The following is a 16,723-nucleotide window of genomic DNA, read 5'->3' as shown; positions in this document are numbered from 1 at the left end:
ACCATCTTAACAATTTAAAATTGTACAGTTCAGTGATATTAAGTGTATTCATACTGTTGTTCAAGCATTGCCACCATCCATCTCCAAAACTATTTTCATCTTACAAAACTGAAATTATGCACCCATTAAACAATCACTTCCATTGCCCCCTCTCCCCAGCTCCTGACAATCACCATTATACATTCTATCTTTATGAATTTGACTATTCTATGTACCTAATATAAGTGGAATTTATGGCATTTGTCTTTTGGTGACTGGCTTATTTCACTTAGCAAAATGTCTTCAAGGTTCGTACATATTCTGAGTCAAAATCTCCTTTTTAAATATTCCATTGTATGTATATCCCACACTTTGTCTATCTGTTTCTCCATAGATGGCTATTTAGGTTGTTTTCACCTCTTGGCTCTTGTGAAAAATGCTGCTATGAACATGAATGTACAAATATCTCTTAGGGACCATGTTTTAAATTCTTTTGGGTACATTTCCAGAAGTAGAATTTCTGAATCATATGACAATTTTATTTTTAATTTTTTTAGAAACCGTCATTCTGTTTTCCATAGCAGTTGTATCATTTTATATTCTCACCAACAGTCACACACAAGAATTCCACTTTCTCCACATCCAAATCAATTGTCACCTTATGATTCTTTTTTTAATAGTCACCATCCTAACAAGTACGAAATGGTATCACATGGTAGTTTTGAATTGCATTTCCCTAATTATTCGTGCTGTTGATCATCTTTTCATATACTTATTGGCCATTTGTATATCTTTGGATATATCTATTTGAGTCTTCTGCTCATTTTTGAATCAAGTTGTTTGTTTTATTGTTGTTGAGTTTTAGGAGTTTTCTGTATATTCTGGATATTAATTCCTTATCAGATATGTGATTTGCAAATATTTCTCACACTCCACAGGTTGCCTTTTCACTCTGTTGATTGTGTTCTTTGATGCACAGAAGTTTTTAATTTTGATGTAGTTCAATTTATTTTTCATTTTGTTGTCTATGCTTTTGATGTCACATTTATGAAATCACTGTCAATTCCAGTGTTATAAAGATGTACCCATATATTTTCTTTTAAGAGTTTTATTGTTTTAGCTCTTATGTTTATCTCTATTTATTTTGAGTTAATTTTTGTATACAGTGTCAGGCTAAGTTACAACTTCATTCTTTTGTGTGTGAGTATCCAGTTTTCTCAGCATTTGTTGAAAAGACTGTCCTTTTCCCATTGAATATTCTCGGCATCCTTGATAAAAATTATTTGTCCATAATTGTGAGGATTTATTTCTCGTCTATCTATTCTATTCTATTTGTCTATATGTTTGTCTTTATGCCAGTACAATACTGTTTTGATTATTATAGCTTTGCATGTAGTAAGTTTTGAAATCAGGAAATGTGAGCCCTCCCACTTTACTCTTTTTCAAGAGTGTTTTGGATATTTGATGTTTTTGTTTTTCTGTGAGAAACATCATTGACATTTTCATAGGGGTTGCATTGAATCTGTAGATTGCTTTGGTAAGTATTGATATTTTATGGTATTAGTCTTTCATTCCGTTTCTTTATATCTTAATTTCTTTTTGCACTGCACTGTAGTTTTTGTTGTACAGGTCTTTCACTTCCTTGGTTAAATTTATCCCTAGATATTTTATTATTTTTGATGCTATTATAAATGACATTATTTTCATAGTTTCCTTTTAAGATTGCTCATTGTTACAGTACGTACCTGAAATGACCCCCCAAAAAGATAATCCATGTATAGAAACCAACAGTGTTTGGAATACACTAACTAAATTGTGCATATTTTTATTTATTATAATTCATACTGGTGCCATGAGCTCATTCCCTCTAATACAACAAAACTAGCAATCAGCCATGACCTAAAATCCATTGATCTGCCCTTCATCCCCATGATATTCTTTATTTCTTTATAAAATTGAATTTCATTTTTAATTATTATAATCACCCCTTTTTGTTTACACTTTTTTTTCCTGTCCCTTTTCTCCCTTCCCTAAACTCAATTGACCAAACCAATCCCAGCTATCTATTTATTGCACATTAGCACTCATGCAGCTGAATGTGACTGGAGAAAAACACACAACTCTATAGGGTGATGTTCGTGTAAATTCAAGACCACAAACCTCAAATGGATTCTTAATGCTGCCATATAATGGCAGCTCCCCTATCTCCTAGATAACTGCTTTACCTCTTCTCTCTCCTCATATTCCAGTATCTTCTCCCCAGTCTTTACTCTTCATTGATGATCTTTCATTCTGTTTCACTAAGGAAATTGAATTGATCACAAGGGAACTATATTTTAATATAAACACAACTAAAAATATCATCAGCTAGATAAGTTATTATGAATTTCATTTGGAAAAGAAACCCCACATAAAACTGTGATAAAAAGAACGATGAGAAGTGGGATAATCTTAACAGACCTTAAAACATGTTATAAAAGCCTGTTTTAAAATAATATGGTATTGGTGCTTGAATAGATTAATGAAACAGAATTGTTAAAGTTCTCCCAAAGGCCCAACTTCACATGAAAATTCAATATTGATGAAGGCATAATACCCAATCTGTGAATTAAAGAAGGACATTTTAATAAGGGATGATTTGAAAACCAGATAGTCAAATGAAATAATGTAAAAGTGGATAAATTCTTCATATCATGCACCAATAGAAATTCTAAATGTATCAGAGGTCTAAAAGTAAAACATGAAGCTATATAAGCATTAGAAGAAAACATGGATAAATTCCACTATAACCAGATGTGGTAATCTTTCCAAACTATGATCCCAAATCACAAAACCTAGGAATGGCAAGGAAATCTTAAACTACATTCACTATTTTTGTTTTTAATATAGATATCAATGTTGTTACTTTGATTCAATTATCAATATATTGTACATCATATAATTAATTATGTTATATCATTAAGAACTAATATTTCCAGTATTAGATAACAAGAGATATAAAATAAAAAGTTAAAACTCATAACATTATATCTAAAAAGGAAATAGAATAATTCGTGATTTATATTTTATTTTTTAAACTATGGAATATTGTAGCTGTGTTTACTAAGAAATCCTAGAAACAACAACAACCCAATAATAATGGACACCCTTAGTACCCGGAAAGTGATTTCTAAATACCATTTCTCACTAAAAGAAACAAGAGCGGACTTCCTTGGTGGCACAGTGGTTAAGAATCCATCTGCCAGTGCAGGGGACACGGGTTTGATCTCTGGTCCGGGAAGATCCCACGTGCCGTGGAACAACTAAGCCTGTGCGCCACAACTATTGAGCCTACGCTCTAGAGCCCGTGAGCCACAACTACTGAGCCTGTGCGTCACAACTACTGAAGCCCTTGCTCCTAGAGCCCGTGCTCCGCAGCAAGAGAAGCCACCTCAGTGAGAAGCCCGCACGCCACAACAAAGGGTAGCCCCCATTTGCTGCAACTAGAGAAAGCCCATTCGTAGGAACGAAGACCCAACGCAGCCAAAAATAAATAAATAAATATTTTAAAAAGTTGCTGTCTCTCAAACCACTAAAAACAAAAAAAAGTTTTTTTTTTTTAAAGAGAAACAAGAGCTCCTTGAAGAAATTTCTAATTCCATATCTGAGACCAAAAAAATAACATGATGAGTCTGGATAATATCATTTGTGCTGGGAAACAGGGAAACTATTAAATAGTACTAGGATCAATCCAAAAGGACACAGGAGCCAATTTGAAAGGACCTCCAGTGCCAAAGACAGGACAATTTGAGCATGAAGAAAATGACTAAAATAATTGAAATGTATTAATTTTATATTAAAATTCTAAGAGTTTATAATGATTCTTAAAACAGAAATATCTGAGGTAATCTTTGGAGACTGCTAAGGCACCAACTAATTACTATGAAAGTTGGTGAATAAGGAGAAAGAAGTGTTTATTCTACCTTTTCTGTATGTACAGTAATCAGATTGCTAATGAAAGTTATTTCATATAGAATAATTCCAGAAAAAAGTTTAGAATTAGAAAAATAGCCAGTTTGCAATACCTAAAGATATAATGGACCTAAACAGTGAAAATCATTGTATGCTAAATACATTAGGTGAAAGGTTGATATTTATAATTAAAGGATTAAATCAACACCACTTAATTTCAATAACCAATTTTAGTTGACTAAAAATAGAACAGTAATACATATGGCCACATGTTTTAATTCAATAGAAAGCACATAGTAAAATCTATTAATTATTCTTGCTAAAGAAAGAGAATAGAACCTGAGTCATCAAGCATCCAGATCTAACTACTAGTTTACAGAAAGTATGTAAGCAAGCGGAACATATTGAAGGGTACCACAAGAATAGAAATGGACAAACACAGAGTATGGAAAATTTTATAGTGGCCAAGTTTCTTCAACATATAAGTGGTATGGGAAAAAAGTCTTAAATACAGATTTAAGGAATACATTAACCAAATGCAGTGTCTGAACCTTGTTTAGATCATGATTTGTACAAATCAAATATGAAAACATAGTTTTGAGATAATCAGTGAAATTTGAGGATGGAATGAGAATTAGATAATATTACAAGATTATTCTTAAATTTATTATTGCGGCAATGGTATGGTAGTTATGTTAAAAGCAAAAGCCTTTTAGAAATAAATGCTGAAGATTTTATGAGTGAAATGATATAATATCTGGTATTTGAATTACAATAGCTCAGCAAAAAATCAGGTTTTTTGATGAAACAAAATTGGCAAAATGATGCTAAATTTGAAACAATAATGGTACATAGAGGGTTATTATACTATTTTCTCTTATAAATTTGAGTTTCCAAAATAAAAGTGTTTTAAAAAAAACTTCCACAGTCTCCTGGTACCACATATACCCACCAAATTGATCTCTATGCCAGTACACTTTTTTGTTTTTGGCTTAAAGCAAAATCACGTAAATTTTATTTGCTAAATAATATGAGTAACAGTTTTCATAGCTCTAAAACAAGCACATATTAACAGCCAATATACTTCTTGTTTCATAGATGAACTCTCTGTGTGTCTATCTAAATCAAGTCCCTCCACCTATGCATGAAATCTCCTTCTTTCCTACTCAAGAATAATACTCCAGTAATTCTTCCCTTTTTCCTTCATCATTAATTGTTTGTTTTCTATTGAATTATTTTCATCAGAGCACCAACATACTCTTAGTCTTCCCATCTTAACAACAAACAAAAATCTACTCTTGATCTTTCCTAGCTACTGACTTAATTTCTTTGTACTCCACCTGCAGCTAAATTCCTTGAAACAGTTGATCATACATAGTACCTCAAATTACTCTTTTCTCTTAAATCCATTGCCAATTAAGCTTTTATTCCCTTAACTCCACCAGACCTCTCTCTGTTGCTATTAGGCGATTTCTCAGTCATTTCTCACTCATCTTACTTGATTACTTCTGACTCCTAATAAACTTTTTCACATTCCTAAACTCTGGGCCGCTGTATTCAATTACTTACTAAGCATTTCCACTTAGAAATCCAACAGACATGTCAAAGGCAACATGTTCAAAATGGGAACTTCTCAAACTTGGTCTTCCTGGGGCCTTCTTCATCAGTTTATGGTAACTCCAAAGTTTCACTTGCTCAGGTCCCAAATCTTGACTCTGTCGCAGACTCCTTTCTTTTTTTCACACTCTGTATCCAGTCCATCAGCAAAGCCTGTCTATGTAACCTATGAAGCATATCCAGAATCTGACCATTTCTCACCACCTCCACTGCTACCACCCTAGTCCAATCTATTAATTTCCCTTGGTCTAAATTGGTTTTTCTGACTCTGTTCTTGCCTCTCTGTAATATATTCTTAACACTGCAGTCAAAATATTACTTTAAAATATAAGTCAGAATACTGTCATGACTCCCCAAATTAGAGTAAAATTCAAGTCATTGACTTAAAAGCTTTCCATGATCTGCCTCCCACTCCTATGTTACTTCCTTGACTTCGTTTTCTACTGTTCTTCCTTCAGTTTCTCTGTTCTAGCCTCACTGGAATCCTTTCATTGTCTCCATCATAATGGGTACATTAAAAAATGTAGAGCCTTTTGTACTAGCTATTTTTTCTCCTAGAATGCTCTTCTCCAAATATGATTAACTTTCTTACCTCTCTCAAGTCTTTGCCTAAATGTTATTGTGTAAATGAAGCCTATCTACTGTGACCTCTATATTTAGAATTATAACTCTATTCTCACCTCAGAACTTCTCATTTTTTTTATTCTGCTTTACTATTTTTGCCATAGCTCTTCTCTCCTTTCAGCATACCATGTCATTTATTTATTATGGTTACTGTTTATTGTCCTTCTTCCTCTGTGTTACTAGAATATCATCTCCATGAGTGCAGGAAGTTTTGTTTTACTTTCTTTTTTCTTTTAACTGATACATTCCCAAGCACCTATGAGTTCCTAACACATAATCAATGTTTAACAAATATATGAAAAATAAGTACATTGTTTCCTTTTTTTGTGCCTGAAAGCTAGATATTTGTATACATGGTATGCCTTCCTTTCTGTGATAAGCAAGTTCCTGGGATTTTTCTTCCCAGAATTCTTATTCTAAAGTCATCTTCAGCTTCATTCGAATGGAATGGTAATGGCAATAATTTCTGAAGTAGTTAGTACAATAGTACTTTTTCATCGACCACAACTGTGAAACCCTCTGGATCAGGATTCTTTAAAATATATTTATCTATCTTGTCCTTGGTGAAAGAAAATTAAAACAGTATTAAAATGTTACAATGATAGCCTTACTATTACATTGATATTAAAAATAAGATAGAAATAAATATCACCAAAAGCTACTATTACCACATCACTACTTGTATTTCTCTAAAATGCAAATCTAATTGTGCTAACTGCTTAAAACATTTCAATGACTCCCATCTGACCTTTAAATAATATCTAACTATGATAAGAATTATGATGATGATAGTTAAGTGATAAGATTTATTGAGTACTGACTATGTTCTAGTCATTGTGCCTAGAATTTTATATTAATTCTGTCATTTAATCATCACAATAACCCTATGACATAGGAATTATTATTACTCCCATTTTGCCAATGAGAAAAGGGATTTGTCAAAGTTAAAATGTTTGCACAAAGAATTTTTGAATTTAGAAAACATTCTACTTGTATTTGAATTTAAATAATTTTCATATTCTCAAAATTCAACACAGTTAAAACAACAGAAAATATAGTTATGTTGGGAATAAATAGCAAATATTTAGATTATTTTTCATAATTTTCATTTTGCATCCTGTACATCAATTTTTATCATCTCTTTCTTTTCAACCCCCAACTCCAAGCTCATTATTTGTCTAATTGGGACATTTCATGATGGTCTTGTGAGGTCACTGAGTTCTTCCATTAAAATATACCTTGACTAGAAGCTGAGATTGAATATGGGACGGAATCTTAAATTTTCCCTTTCTAGTCTTATCTTGGAATAGGATTAGAGAGAAACAGAAAAAAATAAACAGGGTAATCAAAAACTACTGACTCCAGACTCACTAGGAAAAGTGAAAAAGTCATGTGAATAATTGCAAAGTGAAAAATTCATCTGTAGAAAATTGAAAGGAGACTGTGTGTGTAACAGTTCTGTCCATTGGTAACCATCTTGATCAGGACTTCTTAAGCTTGGATCTACAGGTCCCCAAGAGACCCATGGATAAATTTCAGGTATTCCATGTATTATACTTTCCTTCCTTATGAATGCAGGAAGCAAACCACAGAATCATTGGTAGTGATTCTGTCACCAATAAAAATCACCTATATTTTCCTATCATATTTTAGTTTTGAAATATCATCTATGCTCATTACTACTCTAAAATTATGATAGTTATTAGACCAGCCATGAGATTGCTCACTATTTGGAGTTGCACACTATTACAGAGGCTTTAGTAAAGTCACAGGGACTGGAAGATATTAAGATGGTTTGTGGATGGAACAGAGAAAAAATTTAGAAGTGGGCCCCTACACAAATGTTGTGATTTATTCTTGAAGCAGATCATAAAGGAATTAGTAGATTCAACATTCCCATTGACTATGTAGCTAGATGAAGCTATAGTATAGACATCTCTTAAGGTAGCCAATGGATTGTTTTGTTCATGATGTGCATACTGACACTTTCAAAAAAAGAAATCTTATTTTGTGAGTCCCTTTTGGATGCTGAAAAAGCTGCTGTTGTTTGGAAATAGTAAAAAGTTGTTTGGCAAACAAATATTTGATTGGGATAAAAAGCTTCATATTCTTTGTGCAGATGGATCTTCTACAATGATTGATAATGCATCTGGTTTTGCTACTTTAGTAAAAAAAAAAAGGAATCTCCTTATGTCATTGTCACTCACTACTTTATACAGAAATATGCACTGGCAACAAAGACTTTTGCAATAAGGCTGAAAGAAGTTTTGTCAAGAGCCATAAATGTTATTAATAAAATCAGGTGCAGATCTCTGAATCTCTTCATTTTAAAAGATTTATTTCCAAAAAATGGAAGGAGGATATTACGCTCTACTCTACCACACAGAAGTTCTGTGGCGTCCAAGACAAGTCTTGCACTGATGGTTTAACCAGGGGCAGAAATTTCACTTTTTCTCAAAATAAAACAAAACAAAAACAAAACCAAAAAAACTCTCTTGAATCACTTTGAAAGAAATGATTTTACCCATTGGATGATTTACTTGACAGATATTTTAACCATATGAATGATATAAATTTTTCAACATCATAAAGTCCCCATTGCAGGTGCTTTTTAAAAATTCCAAGCTTTCTTGGCTAAGCTGCCAATAAAGAGTAGAGGTCAACATTCTTACAAACTTTACCTGGAGGAAATGCTTTACCCAAACGGAGTGGAGATGTAAGGTTCTCTGTTAATTTATTTGAAAAGAGAAATCTGCAAACATCAGAACACACATCAGAACATTTTCAACAGGTATTTTACATTAATAGCATTAAAATTAAAACATGGATTCACATTCCTTTCTTCTGATATAAACTGTATTAAAGATGTTAAACTAGTTAAAGATGAACTCATTGATTGTTAGAACAAAAGAATTTACTACAATTGGAGTTTAACTCAAAAATCCTTGGACAATCCTAGGGTTCAGTTTGAGAAACCTATCCATGCATTTTAAAGAGAGCTATGAAAGTTTTAGTTCCATTTTCAAAAATATATCTTTGCAAATAGATATTTTCTGCTCTTGTGATGGACTTCGGGTGGCCTTGGCCTGCAGCTGCTTGAAGCAGGATTTCAGTTTCCAGCCAGAGGCTGAGGTCAGGCAGCGGCAGTGAGAGCGCTGAATCCTAGCCACCAGACCACCAGGGACCAGTGGCCAGTGACAAGGCCCTGACCCTTCAGCTGTATAGAAATGAATTTCCACATAGAGATGGAAAGTAGTGAGGAAAAAGTACAGTACCTGTGGATAGACATATGGATGGGCTCAGAGAGAGAGTCGCGCCCTCGTGGTAGTTTGAATCACTTTTATGGGCCATTTCTTCTGGGTTTCCTTTGACCAATTATCTTGCTTTGCCTGGTTCTGAGTCCCTATTTGGTATACCTCAGGGTCCTCCCCTGTGTGCATACGCATTTCTTAGCCAAGATGGATTCTAGCAAAGAGGCCTATGGTTAGTTGACATCACTTACTATGGGGTGGTGCCCCCTCCCTTTTTGACCTCCAGGGAGCCTTTCTGCATATGTGTAGTCGGGGAGGTCTCCTTGATTTCGAGAATGGGGATTATGTGGTCTTTTATCTCTTATCTGGGCAGGGCCCAGCCTCCTCTCTCAATTGTCCTGCTATTGATATTTTGGAGTTTCTGTCCAAAATCCAAAAAGGAACGAACTCCAGGTGGTTACCCTGGGGTCCATCTATCTCCTGCCATGAAAATAACAATAAAAAATAAAAATTGATTGGATATCCAACATGACATGTGTATTGCCCCACAGGTTAATGGCCTTATTCAAACCAAGCAGCCACTCTCTTCACACTGAAGTGTTAAATTAATTTTAACTTGCTTTTCTAAAATATATCATTTTGTTACCGATGCACTGATAAAGAAACATGTCTATTACTATATAGTACATTCAGTTGCTAATATTTGGTAAGTCATTCATTATAATATTTCTTTGAAATCCTATCTATTTTGTTTTATGCATTAAAAATATTAGTCTGAGAAAGGGTGTTCATATACTACTAGATTGCCATAGCACAGAAAAGTTCAGAAATCCTGACTTAGATCCTGGTTGTTGTTTTCCACCTATTTAATATATTCCTTAGAAAAAAATTTTTCTAGTCTCCAACAGAGAGATTATAATATACCAATTTAATAAAAAACTAAAACCACTTACTAGTATTCTGGACACTGAATGAAGAAGTGCATTTCTCCCTGTGCTGAGACTAAAATATTTTCCAACTATAGTTAAATGCATTTAGAGGAAACAATGAGATACAGGTATATGCTTATTTATAAAATATTTTCATGTCACAATTTATCCCCAGGATCAATTGGCAATAGGTATTGACTAGAGTTCACAGGCATTCTTGTATTGTTTATGTGTCCAGTAGAGGGCTTTAGTATTGATTCTTTGTCTGCATCCTGTTAGTTCTTTTCCAAATGAGTTCTGTGGCTTGACCTTGGAAAAAAATCTTAATCTTATGTCCGCAGGTTTATTCTAATTGCAGTTGTTTCTCATGGACCACACCACACTAACCTGCCACTCATCAAGTCCATTTGTCTGTGAACTGACTTAATTAAACTTCTCAAATCCAATTTACTTGATCCTTCTACCATTAAGGGGGGAAAATCCCTGTCTATCACTTAAAATGAAATAGGTTAAAAAAAAACTCCAAAAACTCACAGCAACAAACAAGCAAAAAAGAAATGAAAATAAAGAAGAAGGAAAAATGGTTTCCTTAAGGATTTTAGTGGCTTAACTCTGTGTTGCTCAAAATAATATGCTGAATGCAAAACAAAAAAAACCAAAAGGAGTAATTAAAAAGCCATATAACATTAGCTTCACTCTGAATGCTTTATTCTGTTTCTGTAAAGGACAAGTTAAAGGAAATAGGTAGCCTTACTTCTTTCTCTCAACTACAGTCATCCCTATGACAACATCTTAAAATCCCATCAATGGCTCTCTTTTTTGCCTTTCATATGGAACTTGTAACTGAGCATTATTTTTCTGACAATATACCTTTTAGACTTTCAGTCCATTTGTTCAACTAAAACTATACTTGACTCCTTTGTTCTCCTTAACTACTATTCCCAGAGCAGTTATCAAAGCGTAGTCCCCAGACTAGCAGCAGCAACATCACTTGGAAACTTTTTAGAAATGCAGACTCTTGGGCCCCACCCCAGTCTTCCTGATTCAAACTCTGGGGATGGAGCCCAGCAGTCTCTGTTTTAATAACCTCTGTTTTATAAAGATGATTCTGACGCATGCTAAAGTTGGAAAACCACTGGTAGATAAAGGTAATAATCTAGCTTTAATATTGGAGTTATAGTCAAACCATTCACCACCTTTGTGAATTTTTGCAATTTATGTAACCTACCTGGGTCTCGGGTTCACTACTTGTAAGCTGCGAATTAAAATTAAAATACCTATTATATGGAGTGTCTGAGAGTATTGAAGGTTGGTAACTTTGCTTCCTCACCTCTCTGAGCCCCAGGTTTCTCAGATGTACAATCATGATAATACTACTTACCTCCAAGAGTTGTGAGGATTCATAAATACTAATGTTAGTACTAATACTAATAATGCAGCTTCTAGCACTGTGTGGCACATATTAAGCAGAAAATAAATGTTAATTTTATTCCTTTGCACATAGTAGGTACTAGATACAAATTGTTTAATTTCAACTGAATTTTTTCAAGTATCGGTTGTCTTAAAGAGAAAATTCTGGTCTAGGTTTTCTTTGGCTGCCCATTTTGCTTCTTTTGTCGTTTCAGCCAATATCTGCTTATTTTAGAAGTATGTATTTCTTAGGCTAATGATTGAAAAATGCTCTGCTTATTTGAATTTTAAGAAAACGTGATTGCCTTTGAAAAAACACATTTAGAGTTGCCACTTAGAATCTCCTTAAAGTGGCCAATCACTTTTGATTTCTACTGCAGTATATTCACAGCACAATCACTGATTATGTTGAACTCATTAGGAACTACTTTTATGTAGTTATAACTTGTGATTTGTGAGGATTGCTTGGTAATTTTTCATTAATGAACACCTACATAGGAGTCGAGGTCATTAATATAGTTTAGAAAATTCAAGTCATAACAATAGCTCAGTAGAAAGTGCAAAGCCTTTCTCATTCCCCAGGTGCTTGATAGAACTTAAATTTAGATTCTCTTCAGAAATTGTGTAGAAATCTATGTAATACTTGACAGGTTTTTTCCTTAATGTCAAATACTTCCATGTTCCTTTAAAAGTCCTCTCCAAGTTATTCATCCAAAATTTTTCAAAACCTTGCTTATGGTTGTGATAAAGAATTGATTAATATGACATTTTGTAAAATTAACAGTGGGTAGCTTTCAGATGAAAGTAATAAGACTTGAAAAAATATGAACTGTGAGTCTCTTAGGCAACAGAGTGAAAAGAGCACTGGCTATAGAATCAGGAAGCACATGAACCCTGACAGCAACTGTATTGGTAAACTTGGGCAACTTTCTCAATCTACATCAAAGCTTCTTACTTGTAAAATGGACTGCTGTGAGGACAAGATGGTGTAACGTGAGTGTAAAAACTATATAAATGCATCATTTTGTTTTAAGTATTCCTCGGCTTACGTTTAATCATGCTTACAGAACAACTTTGGCAAATGTACTCATATATATATACACATACATTTGTCTCAAAATTACCGTTAAAATTCCTCATTAGAATGGAATGGAATGGTTAATCAAGGCACTTTTACTTTTATTTGTTACTATAAAATTAAGTCAGAGATTACAAAAATCAGAAGTTTATGCAATTTGTTACATAAATTATGATATGTTAAATCAAATCATTTTATTAAATCTAATCATAATTATGATAAATCATGATGTATTAAATATCATTTTAATGGTTTCAATATTTTTCTGCATCATGAATTTGAATACATCCTAGTACATACATAGTGTAATATATATGATAGTTGCGTACCTGCAGATGCATTACTATTTTTAAAGCATTTTAGAGAAAACTAATAATTGTCTTATAATAGCGATAGTTCAAGTTACCTGCAACACTGTAATTACACTTGAACACCTTAAGTTCAGGGCAAAATCTGGATGAGAACTAAGGAAATTCATACCAGTCTTGAATGTATTCCCCATGGGAAGCAGAAAAGGACAATGTAACAACAAAAACAGCTTTTCCAAAAAACTAGGGATGTATCAATAATAAGAAATGGGAGGGACCTATGTGAAGAAAAATCTGCAAGGCATGTGTAAAAAATTGAATACATAGAGAAATAAAAGTTGTACTTGGCTAGGAAGAGTCAATAGTTTAATGATACCAACTCTCCCTACGTTAATAATAAAATCTAACCCCTTTGGCTCTCTATGTTTACAAGTAAAACATTAAAAAGATGACAGGAATCCCTGTTTTCATAGGGGATATTTGGATTGGTAGGACTTGCTATAGAGTAATCAGGTAGAGACCAGCCATTTTTAAGGATGAAATCCATAGATATTATTGCCTGATACATGTTATATGAAGAAATATTTAGGTGTAAGGATGTTCATCAGAGTAATACAAAAGTGAAAAATTAGAATTATTAGAAATGCCCAGTGATAAGGGATTGGTTAGATCCATTAGGTTATACTAATATTATATAGCTTTGAAAATACTACATTGTAGAATAAAATTTAGACATGGTAATGTAGTCATGCTAATGCTTACAGGCTTACAATTTTATAGAGATTTGTATATGCCAGGTACTTCTAAGAATGCTTCACAAATGTTCAGTCATTTAATTTTCATGAGAGCTCTGTGAGACATGTATAACTATTATTCTTCCCATTTTACAGATGGGAGACTGAGGCACAGAGAGATTATTATATGAAGTGACCAAGTTCATAAAACTACTAAGTGGAAGAGTTTAGTAATCCAGCCCCAGGTTCTGTACACTTATATTTTAAGGTATATAAGTGGGCATTTCAAAATAGCACTCTATGTACAGCATGATTCTAAATGTGTAAAGCAATTAAGTAAATACTCGTATGGAATTATGTACAGATATATTTAGAAGGAAAGATTGAAATAATATAAACCAATATTTTAAGAGCGTTTACAAGCTATTTTTTTAAATGTTTTGAAGCTTTTCTTATTTTCCCAATTGCCTATGGCCGATTTATACTCCCTTGGAAGTAATTTTTGAAACAATACAGAAACATGGATCCTGGTGTTTTAGTATGCTCAGACTGCTGTAACACAATTCCATACAATAGGTGGCTTATACAACAAATACGTATTTTTCAAAGTTTTGGAGGCTAGGAAAGCCAAGATCAAGGTGTCAGCAGATTCAGTATCTGGTGATAGTGCTCTTCCTTGTTTGCAGATGGCCACCTTCTTGCAATATCCTCACATGGCAAAGAAAGAGCACCCTCATACTTTTCCTCTTTTTATAAGGGCATTAATCCCATCACAAAAGCCCCAACCTCATGACCTAATGTAACCCATAATACCTCCTAAAGGTCCCACCTCCAAATACTATCACATTGGGAATTATGGCTTCTATATGAACTTTGGGGGGACACAAATATTTAGTCCATAGCATTCCACCTCTGGGCCCCCAAATTCATGTCCTTCTCAGATATAAAATACATTAAATTCATCCCAACAGCCCCAAAAGTCTTAACTCTTTCAAGCACTAAAATCCAAAGTCTCATCCAAATATCATCTAAATCAGATATGGGTAAGACTCAAGGTACGATTCATCCTGGGACAAATATCATCTAAATCAGATATGGGTAAGACTCAAGGTACGATTCATCCTGGGACAAAGTTCCCTCTGGCTGTAAACCTGTGAAACCAGGCAAGTTATGTGCTTCCAAAAATACAGTGGTGGGGCATAGAATAGACATTCCCGTTCCAAAAGAGAGAAATAAGAAAGAAGAGGTGATGGGTCCTAGGCAAGTCCAACACCTAGCAAGGCAAATTCCATGAGATCTTAAGGCTCAAGAATAATCCTCTGGCTAGATGCTCTGCCCTCCTGGCCCACGGGGGTGACACTGTCACACTTCTGGGTGGCACTGCCCCTTTGGCTTTGGTTGGAGGACCTCTGGTCTGCTGAAACTGAGGAGGTGGCCCTGATGATATCTGACTTGCCTTTGGGGCCATTCTTCTCTTTTCTCGAAGAATAGCACAAGTTCACAGTTGGATAGCTTTATTGTCCTGTCCTGTGGAATGTAAGAAGTCTGGCAGCGTTCCTTCATTCCATCCTATCTCCATTCCATTCAGTTCAAACTGGCAGTGTTTCTGCTCTGATGGCTTGATTAGGTTCTTTCCTGGTTCACACTCATACTAATCTGCTTATCAAATGGTTGCTCTGCCCCACCTTTAGTTAGTGTTCTCTCCAGAGTAATGCTTTCTCATTTTTTGGCAAGATTTTCCAAATCTTTAAGTTTTGGTTTCTTTATGTTTAATAATTCCCTTTTTCTTTTATTTCTCTCTTCTTGTATTTTACTGTAAGTAGTCTGGAAGAACCAAGTCGCTCCATCAACATTTTTTCTTAGAAATCTCGGCTAAATATGCAATTTCAATCCTTACAGTTCTACCTTTCACAAAATACTAAGACACAAGCACAATTCAGCTAAAATTTTTGCCACTTTTTAGCAAGGATAGTCTTTTCTTGCAATGTAAGCTTTTTCTAGAATGCACCCCCAAACACTTTCAGCCTCTACCCATTACGCATTACCCAGTTGCACAGCTGCTTCTACATTTTTAGGTGTTTGTTAACAGCAGCACCCCACTTTGCAGTACCAATATCTGTCTTAGTTGGCTTGGAATGCTATAATGAAATACCATAAACTGGGGAGATTAAAAAACAGACATCTATTTCTCACAGTTCTGGAGGCTGGGAAGTCCAAGATCTAGATGCGGGCAGATTCAGTACCTGGTGAGATCCCTCTTTCAGGTTTGCAGATGGCCACCCTCTTTCAGTATCCTCACATGGCAGAGAGAGAGCTCTCCTGTTTCTTCCTCTTCTTATGAGGATATTAATTCTATCATGAGGGGCTCACCATCATGACCTAATCTAGCCCCTGATTACCTCTCAAAACCCCACTTCCAAATATCATTTCACTGGGGATTAGAGTTTCAACATATGAATTTTTGGGGAAAACATTCAGTCCCTAAGACCTGGCATACAAAACATTACCTTAATAGCACAGTGCTTAGCACAGAGTAAAACAATAAATAACAGTTCATGTTAATAGGAAATCTCCAGCAAGTTGTTATGTGGATCTGATCACGTTTAGTATAGTCTGAATTTTGGTAACGTGTGAGTGAGAGAAGGAAAAAAGGCCATTTTGTGGAAGTTAGCCAAGAAAGTCATCTTTAACCTACAAAAATGATATAATGCAGGCACAAACAATTTAATAGTGAAACATTTTTAGAAGAGAGAGATCATAATTTTTCAGATGATTTGAGGTGACAAACTTAAGTTTAATCGTTGGTTTAAAGACAAAAAACTATATAATGAAATTTTTGTCA

The sequence above is a fragment of the Lagenorhynchus albirostris genome, chromosome X (assembly GCF_949774975.1).
Source record: "Lagenorhynchus albirostris chromosome X, mLagAlb1.1, whole genome shotgun sequence".
NCBI lineage: Eukaryota > Metazoa > Chordata > Mammalia > Artiodactyla > Delphinidae > Lagenorhynchus > Lagenorhynchus albirostris.
Note: the sequence above shows the minus strand (reverse complement) of the source record.